The sequence below is a fragment of the Rana temporaria genome, unplaced genomic scaffold (assembly GCF_905171775.1).
Source record: "Rana temporaria unplaced genomic scaffold, aRanTem1.1, whole genome shotgun sequence".
Lineage (NCBI taxonomy): Eukaryota > Metazoa > Chordata > Amphibia > Anura > Ranidae > Rana > Rana temporaria.
In genome coordinates, this window is record NW_024404639.1 from 39,752 (window position 1) to 50,474 (window position 10,723).

The window sequence follows — 10,723 nt, forward strand, 5'->3', positions numbered from 1 at the left end:
AAATAAAGACAGTTCACCTTTAGCCTCATGATGCCAGGTCCAGCAGAGGAAACGCAGGCCAAAAAACAATGTAGAATCCACTCTGGATTATAGGCAAGTGAAGAACGAGTGGCGAGTTCCAACCACAGATTGTTTACTTGAGCCCAGGTAAGCTGCCAAACAGTTGTTCTAGCAATCACCTTCAGCCATCTTTATTTCTGGCGCAGATTCCAAGAGCCTAGAGGGGGGAGTTGGCGTCCTAGGACATTTTTAACTCTTTGGTCCAGTGAGCATTCCTGGCAGATGTGCATAAAGACTGCCCTATCGTCAGCTCAAGGACCTCACAGGTAGTTTAAAGGCAGCGCCCGAACAGGGACTTGAACCCTGGACCCTCAGATTAAAAGTCTGATGCTCTACCGACTGAGCTATCCGGGCTCTGAAAGCTCTACCTCCAGAGCAGTCCAAGCTGCTTGAATCTTGACATCTATGGTGGAAAAAGAGCATTCTTTTAATCTGAGGTTTCTGGCTTAGTTTTACCTATAGGTCAATGCTCTTTCACCGGAAACAAGGGCCTTGCAAAAAGACACCGCCCCAAAGGCTTCCTTAACCCTGGACCAAGACGCTTCCAGTATTCTTAATCAGTGACTGGGTTACAAATAAAGACAGTTCACCTTTAGCCTCATGATGCCAGGTCCAGCGAGGAAACGCAGGCCAAAAAACAAGGTAGAATCCACTCTGGCAAGTGAAGAACGAGTGGCGAGTGCCAACCACAGATTGTTTACTGGAGCCCAAACAGTTGTTCTAGCAATCACCTTCAGCCATCTTTATTTCTGGCGCAGATTCCAAGAGCCTAGAGGGGGGAGTTGGCGTCCTAGGACATTTTTAACTCTTTGGTCCAGTGAGCATTCCTGGCAGATGTGCATAAAGACTGCCCTATCGTCAGCTCAAGGACCTCACAGGTAGTTTAAAGGCAGCGCCCAAACAGGGACTTGAACCCTGGACCCTCAGATTAAAAGTCTGATGCTCTACCGACTGAGCTATCCGGGCTCTGAAAGCTCTACCTCCAGAGCAGTCCAAGCTGCTTGAATCTTGACATCTATGGTGGAAAAAGTGCATTCTTTTAATCTGAGGTTTCTGGCTTAGTTTTACCTATAGGTCAATGCTCTTTCACCGGAAACAAGGGCCTTGCAAAAAGACACCGCCCCAAAGGCTTCCTTAACCCTGGACCAAGACGCTTCCAGTATTCTTAATCAGTGACTGGGTTACAAATAAAGACAGTTCACCTTTAGCCTCATGATGCCAGGTCCAGCGGAGGAAACGCAGGCCAAAAAACAAGGTAGAATCCACTCTGGATTATAGGCAAGTGAAGAACGAGTGGCGAGTTCCAACCACAGATTGTTTACTTGAGCCCAGGTAAGCTGCCAAACAGTTGTTCTAGCAATCACCTTCAGCCATCTTTATTTCTGGCGCAGATTCCAAGAGCCTAGAGGGGGGAGTTGGCGTCCTAGGACATTTTTAACTCTTTGGTCCAGTGAGCATTCCTGGCAGATGTGCATAAAGACTGCCCTATCGTCAGCTCAAGGACCTCACAGGTAGTTTAAAGGCAGCGCCCGAACAGGGACTTGAACCCTGGACCCTCAGATTAAAAGTCTGATGCTCTACCGACTGAGCTATCCGGGCTCTGAAAGCTCTACCTCCAGAGCAGTCCAAGCTGCTTGAATCTTGACATCTATGGTGGAAAAAGAGCATTCTTTTAATCTGAGGTTTCTGGCTTAGTTTTACCTATAGGTCAATGCTCTTTCACCGGAAACAAGGGCCTTGCAAAAAGACACCGCCCCAAAGGCTTCCTTAACCCTGGACCAAGACGCTTCCAGTATTCTTAATCAGTGACTGGGTTACAAATAAAGACAGTTCACCTTTAGCCTCATGATGCCAGGTCCAGCAGAGGAAACGCAGGCCAAAAAACAAGGTAGAATCCACTCTGGATTATAGGCAAGTGAAGAACGAGTGGCGAGTCCCAACCACAGATTGTTTACTTGAGCCCAGGTAAGCTGCCAAACAGTTGTTCTAGCAATCACCTTCAGCCATCTTTATTTCTGGCGCAGATTCCAAGAGCCTAGAGGGGGGAGTTGGCGTCCTAGGACATTTTTAACTCTTTGGTCCAGTGAGCATTCCTGGCAGATGTGCATAAAGACTGCCCTATCGTCAGCTCAAGGACCTCACAGGTAGTTTAAAGGCAGCGCCCGAACAGGGACTTGAACCCTGGACCCTCAGATTAAAAGTCTGATGCTCTACCGACTGAGCTATCCGGGCTCTGAAAGCTCTACCTCCAGAGCAGTCCAAGCTGCTTGAATCTTGACATCTATGGTGTAAAAAGAGCATTCTTTTAATCTGAGGTTTCTGGCTTAGTTTTACCTATAGGTCAATGCTCTTTCACCGGAAACAAGGGCCTTGCAAAAAGACACCGCCCCAAAGGCTTCCTTAACCCTGGACCAAGACGCTTCCAGTATTCTTAATCAGTGACTGGGTTACAAATAAAGACAGTTCACCTTTAGCCTCATGATGCCAGGTCCAGCGGAGGAAACGCAGGCCAAAAAACAAGGTAGAATCCACTCTGGCAAGTGAAGAACGAGTGGCGAGTGCCAACCACAGATTGTTTACTGGAGCCCAAACAGTTGTTCTAGCAATCACCTTCAGCCATCTTTATTTCTGGCGCAGATTCCAAGAGCCTAGAGGGGGGAGTTGGCGTCCTAGGACATTTTTAACTCTTTGGTCCAGTGAGCATTCCTGGCAGATGTGCATAAAGACTGCCCTATCGTCAGCTCAAGGACCTCACAGGTAGTTTAAAGGCAGCGCCCGAACAGGGACTTGAACCCTGGACCCTCAGATTAAAAGTCTGATGCTCTACCGACTGAGCTATCCGGGCTCTGAAAGCTCTACCTCCAGAGCAGTCCAAGCTGCTTGAATCTTGACATCTATGGTGTAAAAAGTGCATTCTTTTAATCTGAGGTTTCTGGCTTAGTTTTACCTATAGGTCAATGCTCTTTCACCGGAAACAAGGGCCTTGCAAAAAGACACCGCCCCAAAGGCTTCCTTAACCCTGGACCAAGACGCTTCCAGTATTCTTAATCAGTAACTGGGTTACAAATAAAGACAGTTCACCTTTAGCCTCATGATGCCAGGTCCAGCGGAGGAAACGCAGGCCAAAAAACAAGGTAGAATCCACTCTGGCAAGTGAAGAACGAGTGGCGAGTGCCAACCACAGATTGTTTACTGGAGCCCAAACAGTTGTTCTAGCAATCACCTTCAGCCATCTTTATTTCTGGCGCAGATTCCAAGAGCCGAGAGGGGGGAGTTGGCGTCCTAGGACATTTTTAACTCTTTGGTCCAGTGAGCATTCCTGGCAGATGTGCATAAAGACTGCCCTATCGTCAGCTCAAGGACCTCACAGGTAGTTTAAAGGCAGCGCCCGAACAGGGACTTGAACCCTGGACCCTCAGATTAAAAGTCTGATGCTCTACCGACTGAGCTATCCGGGCTCTGAAAGCTCTCCCTCCAGAGCAGTCCAAGCTGCTTGAATCTTGACATCTATGGTGGAAAAAGAGCATTCTTTTAATCTGAGGTTTCTGGCTTAGTTTTACCTATAGGTCAATGCTCTTTCACCGGAAACAAGGGCCTTGCAAAAAGACACCGCCCCAAAGGCTTCCTTAACCCTGGACCAAGACGCTTCCAGTATTCTTAATCAGTGACTGGGTTACAAATAAAGACAGTTCACCTTTAGCCTCATGATGCCAGGTCCAGCGGAGGAAACGCAGGCCAAAAAACAAGGTAGAATCCACTCTGGCAAGTGAAGAACGAGTGGCGAGTGCCAACCACAGATTGTTTACTGGAGCCCAAACAGTTGTTCTAGCAATCACCTTCAGCCATCTTTATTTCTGGCGCAGATTCCAAGAGCCTAGAGGGGGGAGTTGGCGTCCTAGGACATTTTTAACTCTTTGGTCCAGTGAGCATTCCTGGCAGATGTGCATAAAGACTGCCCTATCGTCAGCTCAAGGACCTCACAGGTAGTTTAAAGGCAGCGCCCGAACAGGGACTTGAACCCTGGACCCTCAGATTAAAAGTCTGATGCTCTACCGACTGAGCTATCCGGGCTCTGAAAGCTCTACCTCCAGAGCAGTCCAAGCTGCTTGAATCTTGACATCTATGGTGGAAAAAGAGCATTCTTTTAATCTGAGGTTTCTGGCTTAGTTTTACCTATAGGTCAATGCTCTTTCACCGGAAACAAGGGCCTTGCAAAAAGACACCGCCCCAAAGGCTTCCTTAACCCTGGACCAAGACGCTTCCAGTATTCTTAATCAGTAACTGGGTTACAAATAAAGACAGTTCACCTTTAGCCTCATGATGCCAGGTCCAGCAGAGGAAACGCAGGCCAAAAAACAATGTAGAATCCACTCTGGATTATAGGCAAGTGAAGAACGAGTGGCGAGTTCCAACCACAGATTGTTTACTTGAGCCCAGGTAAGCTGCCAAACAGTTGTTCTAGCAATCACCTTCAGCCATCTTTATTTCTGGCGCAGATTCCAAGAGCCTAGAGGGGGGAGTTGGCGTCCTAGGACATTTTTAACTCTTTGGTCCAGTGAGCATTCCTGGCAGATGTGCATAAAGACTGCCCTATCGTCAGCTCAAGGACCTCACAGGTAGTTTGAAGGCAGCGCCCGAACAGGGACTTGAACCCTGGACCCTCAGATTAAAAGTCTGATGCTCTACCGACTGAGCTATCCGGGCTCTGAAAGCTCTACCTCCAGAGCAGTCCAAGCTGCTTGAATCTTGACATCTATGGTGGAAAAAGAGCATTCTTTTAATCTGAGGTTTCTGGCTTAGTTTTACCTATAGGTCAATGCTCTTTCACCGGAAACAAGGGCCTTGCAAAAAGACACCGCCCCAAAGGCTTCCTTAACCCTGGACCAAGACGCTTCCAGTATTCTTAATCAGTAACTGGGTTACAAATAAAGACAGTTCACCTTTAGCCTCATGATGCCAGGTCCAGCGGGGAAACGCAGGCCAAAAAACAAGGTAGAATCCACTCTGGCAAGTGAAGAACGAGTGGCGAGTGCCAACCACAGATTGTTTACTGGAGCCCAAACAGTTGTTCTAGCAATCACCTTCAGCCATCTTTATTTCTGGCGCAGATTCCAAGAGCCTAGAGGGGGGAGTTGGCGTCCTAGGACATTTTTAACTCTTTGGTCCAGTGAGCATTCCTGGCAGATGTGCATAAAGACTGCCCTATCGTCAGCTCAAGGACCTCACAGGTAGTTTAAAGGCTGCGCCCGAACAGGGACTTGAACCCTGGACCCTCAGATTAAAAGTCTGATGCTCTACCGACTGAGCTATCCGGGCTCTGAAAGCTCTACCTCCAGAGCAGTCCAAGCTGCTTGAATCTTGACATCTATGGTGTAAAAAGTGCATTCTTTTAATCTGAGGTTTCTGGCTTAGTTTTACCTATAGGTCAATGCTCTTTCACCGGAAACAAGGGCCTTGCAAAAAGACACCGCCCCAAAGGCTTCCTTAACCCTGGACCAAGACGCTTCCAGTATTCTTAATCAGTAACTGGGTTACAAATAAAGACAGTTCACCTTTAGCCTCATGATGCCAGGTCCAGCAGAGGAAACGCAGGCCAAAAAACAAGGTAGAATCCACTCTGGCAAGTGAAGAACGAGTGGCGAGTGCCAACCACAGATTGTTTACTGGAGCCCAAACAGTTGTTCTAGCAATCACCTTCAGCCATCTTTATTTCTGGCGCAGATTCCAAGAGCCTAGAGGGGGGAGTTGGCGTCCTAGGACATTTTTAACTCTTTGGTCCAGTGAGCATTCCTGGCAGATGTGCATAAAGACTGCCCTATCGTCAGCTCAAGGACCTCACAGGTAGTTTAAAGGCAGCGCCCGAACAGGGACTTGAACCCTGGACCCTCAGATTAAAAGTCTGATGCTCTACCGACTGAGCTATCCGGGCTCTGAAAGCTCTACCTCCAGAGCAGTCCAAGCTGCTTGAATCTTGACATCTATGGTGTAAAAAGTGCATTCTTTTAATCTGAGGTTTCTGGCTTAGTTTTACCTATAGGTCAATGCTCTTTCACCGGAAACAAGGGCCTTGCAAAAAGACACCGCCCCAAAGGCTTCCTTAACCCTGGACCAAGACGCTTCCAGTATTCTTAATCAGTAACTGGGTTACAAATAAAGACAGTTCACCTTTAGCCTCATGATGCCAGGTCCAGCAGAGGAAACGCAGGCCAAAAAACAAGGTAGAATCCACTCTGGATTATAGGCAAGTGAAGAACGAGTGGCGAGTCCCAACCACAGATTGTTTACTTGAGCCCAGGTAAGCTGCCAAACAGTTGTTCTAGCAATCACCTTCAGCCATCTTTATTTCTGGCGCAGATTCCAAGAGCCTAGAGGGGGGAGTTGGCGTCCTAGGACATTTTTAACTCTTTGGTCCAGTGAGCATTCCTGGCAGATGTGCATAAAGACTGCCCTATCATCAGCTCAAGGACCTCACAGGTAGTTTAAAGGCAGCGCCCGAACAGGGACTTGAACCCTGGACCCTCAGATTAAAAGTCTGATGCTCTACCGACTGAGCTATCCGGGCTCTGAAAGCTCTACCTCCAGAGCAGTCCAAGCTGCTTGAATCTTGACATCTATGGTGGAAAAAGTGCATTCTTTTAATCTGAGGTTTCTGGCTTAGTTTTACCTATAGGTCAATGCTCTTTCACCGGAAACAAGGGCCTTGCAAAAAGACACCGCCCCAAAGGCTTCCTTAACCCTGGACCAAGACGCTTCCAGTATTCTTAATCAGTGACTGGGTTACAAATAAAGACAGTTCACCTTTAGCCTCATGATGCCAGGTCCAGCGAGGAAACGCAGGCCAAAAAACAAGGTAGAATCCACTCTGGCAAGTGAAGAACGAGTGGCGAGTGCCAACCACAGATTGTTTACTGGAGCCCAAACAGTTGTTCTAGCAATCACCTTCAGCCATCTTTATTTCTGGCGCAGATTCCAAGAGCCTAGAGGGGGGAGTTGGCGTCCTAGGACATTTTTAACTCTTTGGTCCAGTGAGCATTCCTGGCAGATGTGCATAAAGACTGCCCTATCGTCAGCTCAAGGACCTCACAGGTAGTTTAAAGGCAGCGCCCGAACAGGGACTTGAACCCTGGACCCTCAGATTAAAAGTCTGATGCTCTACCGACTGAGCTATCCGGGCTCTGAAAGCTCTACCTCCAGAGCAGTCCAAGCTGCTTGAATCTTGACATCTATGGTGTAAAAAGTGCATTCTTTTAATCTGAGGTTTCTGGCTTAGTTTTACCTATAGGTCAATGCTCTTTCACCGGAAACAAGGGCCTTGCAAAAAGACACCGCCCCAAAGGCTTCCTTAACCCTGGACCAAGACGCTTCCAGTATTCTTAATCAGTAACTGGGTTACAAATAAAGACAGTTCACCTTTAGCCTCATGATGCCAGGTCCAGCAGAGGAAACGCAGGCCAAAAAACAATGTAGAATCCACTCTGGATTATAGGCAAGTGAAGAACGAGTGGCGAGTCCAACCACAGATTGTTTACTTGAGCCCAGGTAAGCTGCCAAACAGTTGTTCTAGCAATCACCTTCAGCCATCTTTATTTCTGGCGCAGATTCCAAGAGCCTAGAGGGGGGAGTTGGCGTCCTAGGACATTTTTAACTCTTTGGTCCAGTGAGCATTCCTGGCAGATGTGCATAAAGACTGCCCTATCGTCAGCTCAAGGACCTCACAGGTAGTTTAAAGGCAGCGCCCGAACAGGGACTTGAACCCTGGACCCTCAGATTAAAAGTCTGATGCTCTACCGACTGAGCTATCCGGGCTCTGAAAGCTCTCCCTCCAGAGCAGTCCAAGCTGCTTGAATCTTGACATCTATGGTGGAAAAAGAGCATTCTTTTAATCTGAGGTTTCTGGCTTAGTTTTACCTATAGGTCAATGCTCTTTCACCGGAAACAAGGGCCTTGCAAAAAGACACCGCCCCAAAGGCTTCCTTAACCCTGGACCAAGACGCTTCCAGTATTCTTAATCAGTGACTGGGTTACAAATAAAGACAGTTCACCTTTAGCCTCATGATGCCAGGTCCAGCGGAGGAAACGCAGGCCAAAAAACAAGGTAGAATCCACTCTGGCAAGTGAAGAACGAGTGGCGAGTGCCAACCACAGATTGTTTACTGGAGCCCAAACAGTTGTTCTAGCAATCACCTTCAGCCATCTTTATTTCTGGCGCAGATTCCAAGAGCCTAGAGGGGGGAGTTGGCGTCCTAGGACATTTTTAACTCTTTGGTCCAGTGAGCATTCCTGGCAGATGTGCATAAAGACTGCCCTATCGTCAGCTCAAGGACCTCACAGGTAGTTTAAAGGCAGCGCCCGAACAGGGACTTGAACCCTGGACCCTCAGATTAAAAGTCTGATGCTCTACCGACTGAGCTATCCGGGCTCTGAAAGCTCTACCTCCAGAGCAGTCCAAGCTGCTTGAATCTTGACATCTATGGTGGAAAAAGTGCATTCTTTTAATCTGAGGTTTCTGGCTTAGTTTTACCTATAGGTCAATGCTCTTTCACCGGAAACAAGGGCCTTGCAAAAAGACACCGCCCCAAAGGCTTCCTTAACCCTGGACCAAGACGCTTCCAGTATTCTTAATCAGTGACTGGGTTACAAATAAAGACAGTTCACCTTTAGCCTCATGATGCCAGGTCCAGCAGAGGAAACGCAGGCCAAAAAACAATGTAGAATCCACTCTGGATTATAGGCAAGTGAAGAACGAGTGGCGAGTTCCAACCACAGATTGTTTACTTGAGCCCAGGTAAGCTGCCAAACAGTTGTTCTAGCAATCACCTTCAGCCATCTTTATTTCTGGCGCAGATTCCAAGAGCCTAGAGGGGGGAGTTGGCGTCCTAGGACATTTTTAACTCTTTGGTCCAGTGAGCATTCCTGGCAGATGTGCATAAAGACTGCCCTATCGTCAGCTCAAGGACCTCACAGGTAGTTTAAAGGCAGCGCCCGAACAGGGACTTGAACCCTGGACCCTCAGATTAAAAGTCTGATGCTCTACCGACTGAGCTATCCGGGCTCTGAAAGCTCTACCTCCAGAGCAGTCCAAGCTGCTTGAATCTTGACATCTATGGTGTAAAAAGTGCATTCTTTTAATCTGAGGTTTCTGGCTTAGTTTTACCTATAGGTCAATGCTCTTTCACCGGAAACAAGGGCCTTGCAAAAAGACACCGCCCCAAAGGCTTCCTTAACCCTGGACCAAGACGCTTCCAGTATTCTTAATCAGTAACTGGGTTACAAATAAAGACAGTTCACCTTTAGCCTCATGATGCCAGGTCCAGCAGAGGAAACGCAGGCCAAAAAACAAGGTAGAATCCACTCTGGCAAGTGAAGAACGAGTGGCGAGTGCCAACCACAGATTGTTTACTGTAGCCCAAACAGTTGTTCTAGCAATCACCTTCAGCCATCTTTATTTCTGGCGCAGATTCCAAGAGCCTAGAGGGGGGAGTTGGCATCCTAGGACATTTTTAACTCTTTGGTCCAGTGAGCATTCCTGGCAGATGTGCATAAAGACTGCCCTATCGTCAGCTCAAGGACCTCACAGGTAGTTTAAAGGCAGCGCCCGAACAGGGACTTGAACCCTGGACCCTCAGATTAAAAGTCTGATGCTCTACCGACTGAGCTATCCGGGCTCTGAAAGCTCTACCTCCAGAGCAGTCCAAGCTGCTTGAATCTTGACATCTATGGTGTAAAAAGTGCATTCTTTTAATCTGAGGTTTCTGGCTTAGTTTTACCTATAGGTCAATGCTCTTTCACCGGAAACAAGGGCCTTGCAAAAAGACACCGCCCCAAAGGCTTCCTTAACCCTGGACCAAGACGCTTCCAGTATTCTTAATCAGTAACTGGGTTACAAATAAAGACAGTTCACCTTTAGCCTCATGATGCCAGGTCCAGCAGAGGAAACGCAGGCCAAAAAACAATGTAGAATCCACTCTGGATTATAGGCAAGTGAAGAACGAGTGGCGAGTTCCAACCACAGATTGTTTACTTGAGCCAGGTAAGCTGCCAAACAGTTGTTCTAGCAATCACCTTCAGCCATCTTTATTTCTGGCGCAGATTCCAAGAGCCTAGAGGGGGGAGTTGGCGTCCTAGGACATTTTTAACTCTTTGGTCCAGTGAGCATTCCTGGCAGATGTGCATAAAGACTGCCCTATCGTCAGCTCAAGGACCTCACAGGTAGTTTAAAGGCAGCGCCCGAACAGGGACTTGAACCCTGGACCCTCAGATTAAAAGTCTGATGCTCTACCGACTGAGCTATCCGGGCTCTGAAAGCTCTGCCTCCAGAGCAGTCCAAGCTGCTTGAATCTTGACATCTATGGTGTAAAAAGTGCATTCTTTTAATCTGAGGTTTCTGGCTTAGTTTTACCTATAGGTCAATGCTCTTTCACCGGAAACAAGGGCCTTGCAAAAAGACACCGCCCCAAAGGCTTCCTTAACCCTGGACCAAGACGCTTCCAGTATTCTTAATCAGTGACTGGGTTACAAATAAAGACAGTTCACCTTTAGCCTCATGATGCCAGGTCCAGCAGAGGAAACGCAGGCCAAAAAACAAGGTAGAATCCACTCTGGCAAGTGAAGAACGAGTGGCGAGTGCCAACCACAGATTGTTTACTGGAGCCCAAACAGTTGT

General features: G+C 47.8%; 17 non-coding genes across 17 annotated transcripts; all 17 read right to left on the reverse strand.

Annotated features, from left to right (window-relative positions):
- Positions 1–341: 341 nt before the first annotated feature.
- On the reverse strand, positions 342–414 carry TRNAK-UUU. The gene has a single exon. It is a non-coding gene; the product is annotated as a tRNA-Lys (tRNA).
- A 539-nt stretch (positions 415–953) lies between these two features.
- Positions 954–1,026, reverse strand: TRNAK-UUU. The gene has a single exon. It is a non-coding gene; the product is annotated as a tRNA-Lys (tRNA).
- Positions 1,027–1,586: 560 nt separating this feature from the next.
- Positions 1,587–1,659, reverse strand: TRNAK-UUU. The gene has a single exon. It is a non-coding gene; the product is annotated as a tRNA-Lys (tRNA).
- Positions 1,660–2,219: 560 nt separating this feature from the next.
- TRNAK-UUU lies at positions 2,220–2,292 on the reverse strand. Its single transcript has one exon. It is a non-coding gene; the product is annotated as a tRNA-Lys (tRNA).
- Positions 2,293–2,832: 540 nt separating this feature from the next.
- TRNAK-UUU lies at positions 2,833–2,905 on the reverse strand. Its single transcript has one exon. It is a non-coding gene; the product is annotated as a tRNA-Lys (tRNA).
- A 540-nt stretch (positions 2,906–3,445) lies between these two features.
- Positions 3,446–3,518, reverse strand: TRNAK-UUU. Its single transcript has one exon. It is a non-coding gene; the product is annotated as a tRNA-Lys (tRNA).
- A 540-nt stretch (positions 3,519–4,058) lies between these two features.
- TRNAK-UUU lies at positions 4,059–4,131 on the reverse strand. Its single transcript has one exon. It is a non-coding gene; the product is annotated as a tRNA-Lys (tRNA).
- Positions 4,132–4,691: 560 nt separating this feature from the next.
- On the reverse strand, positions 4,692–4,764 carry TRNAK-UUU. Its single transcript has one exon. It is a non-coding gene; the product is annotated as a tRNA-Lys (tRNA).
- A 539-nt stretch (positions 4,765–5,303) lies between these two features.
- On the reverse strand, positions 5,304–5,376 carry TRNAK-UUU. The gene has a single exon. It is a non-coding gene; the product is annotated as a tRNA-Lys (tRNA).
- Positions 5,377–5,916: 540 nt separating this feature from the next.
- TRNAK-UUU lies at positions 5,917–5,989 on the reverse strand. The gene has a single exon. It is a non-coding gene; the product is annotated as a tRNA-Lys (tRNA).
- Positions 5,990–6,549: 560 nt separating this feature from the next.
- On the reverse strand, positions 6,550–6,622 carry TRNAK-UUU. Its single transcript has one exon. It is a non-coding gene; the product is annotated as a tRNA-Lys (tRNA).
- Positions 6,623–7,161: 539 nt separating this feature from the next.
- Positions 7,162–7,234, reverse strand: TRNAK-UUU. The gene has a single exon. It is a non-coding gene; the product is annotated as a tRNA-Lys (tRNA).
- Positions 7,235–7,793: 559 nt separating this feature from the next.
- On the reverse strand, positions 7,794–7,866 carry TRNAK-UUU. Its single transcript has one exon. It is a non-coding gene; the product is annotated as a tRNA-Lys (tRNA).
- Positions 7,867–8,406: 540 nt separating this feature from the next.
- Positions 8,407–8,479, reverse strand: TRNAK-UUU. The gene has a single exon. It is a non-coding gene; the product is annotated as a tRNA-Lys (tRNA).
- Positions 8,480–9,039: 560 nt separating this feature from the next.
- Positions 9,040–9,112, reverse strand: TRNAK-UUU. Its single transcript has one exon. It is a non-coding gene; the product is annotated as a tRNA-Lys (tRNA).
- Positions 9,113–9,652: 540 nt separating this feature from the next.
- TRNAK-UUU lies at positions 9,653–9,725 on the reverse strand. The gene has a single exon. It is a non-coding gene; the product is annotated as a tRNA-Lys (tRNA).
- A 559-nt stretch (positions 9,726–10,284) lies between these two features.
- TRNAK-UUU lies at positions 10,285–10,357 on the reverse strand. Its single transcript has one exon. It is a non-coding gene; the product is annotated as a tRNA-Lys (tRNA).
- Positions 10,358–10,723: the final 366 nt, after the last annotated feature.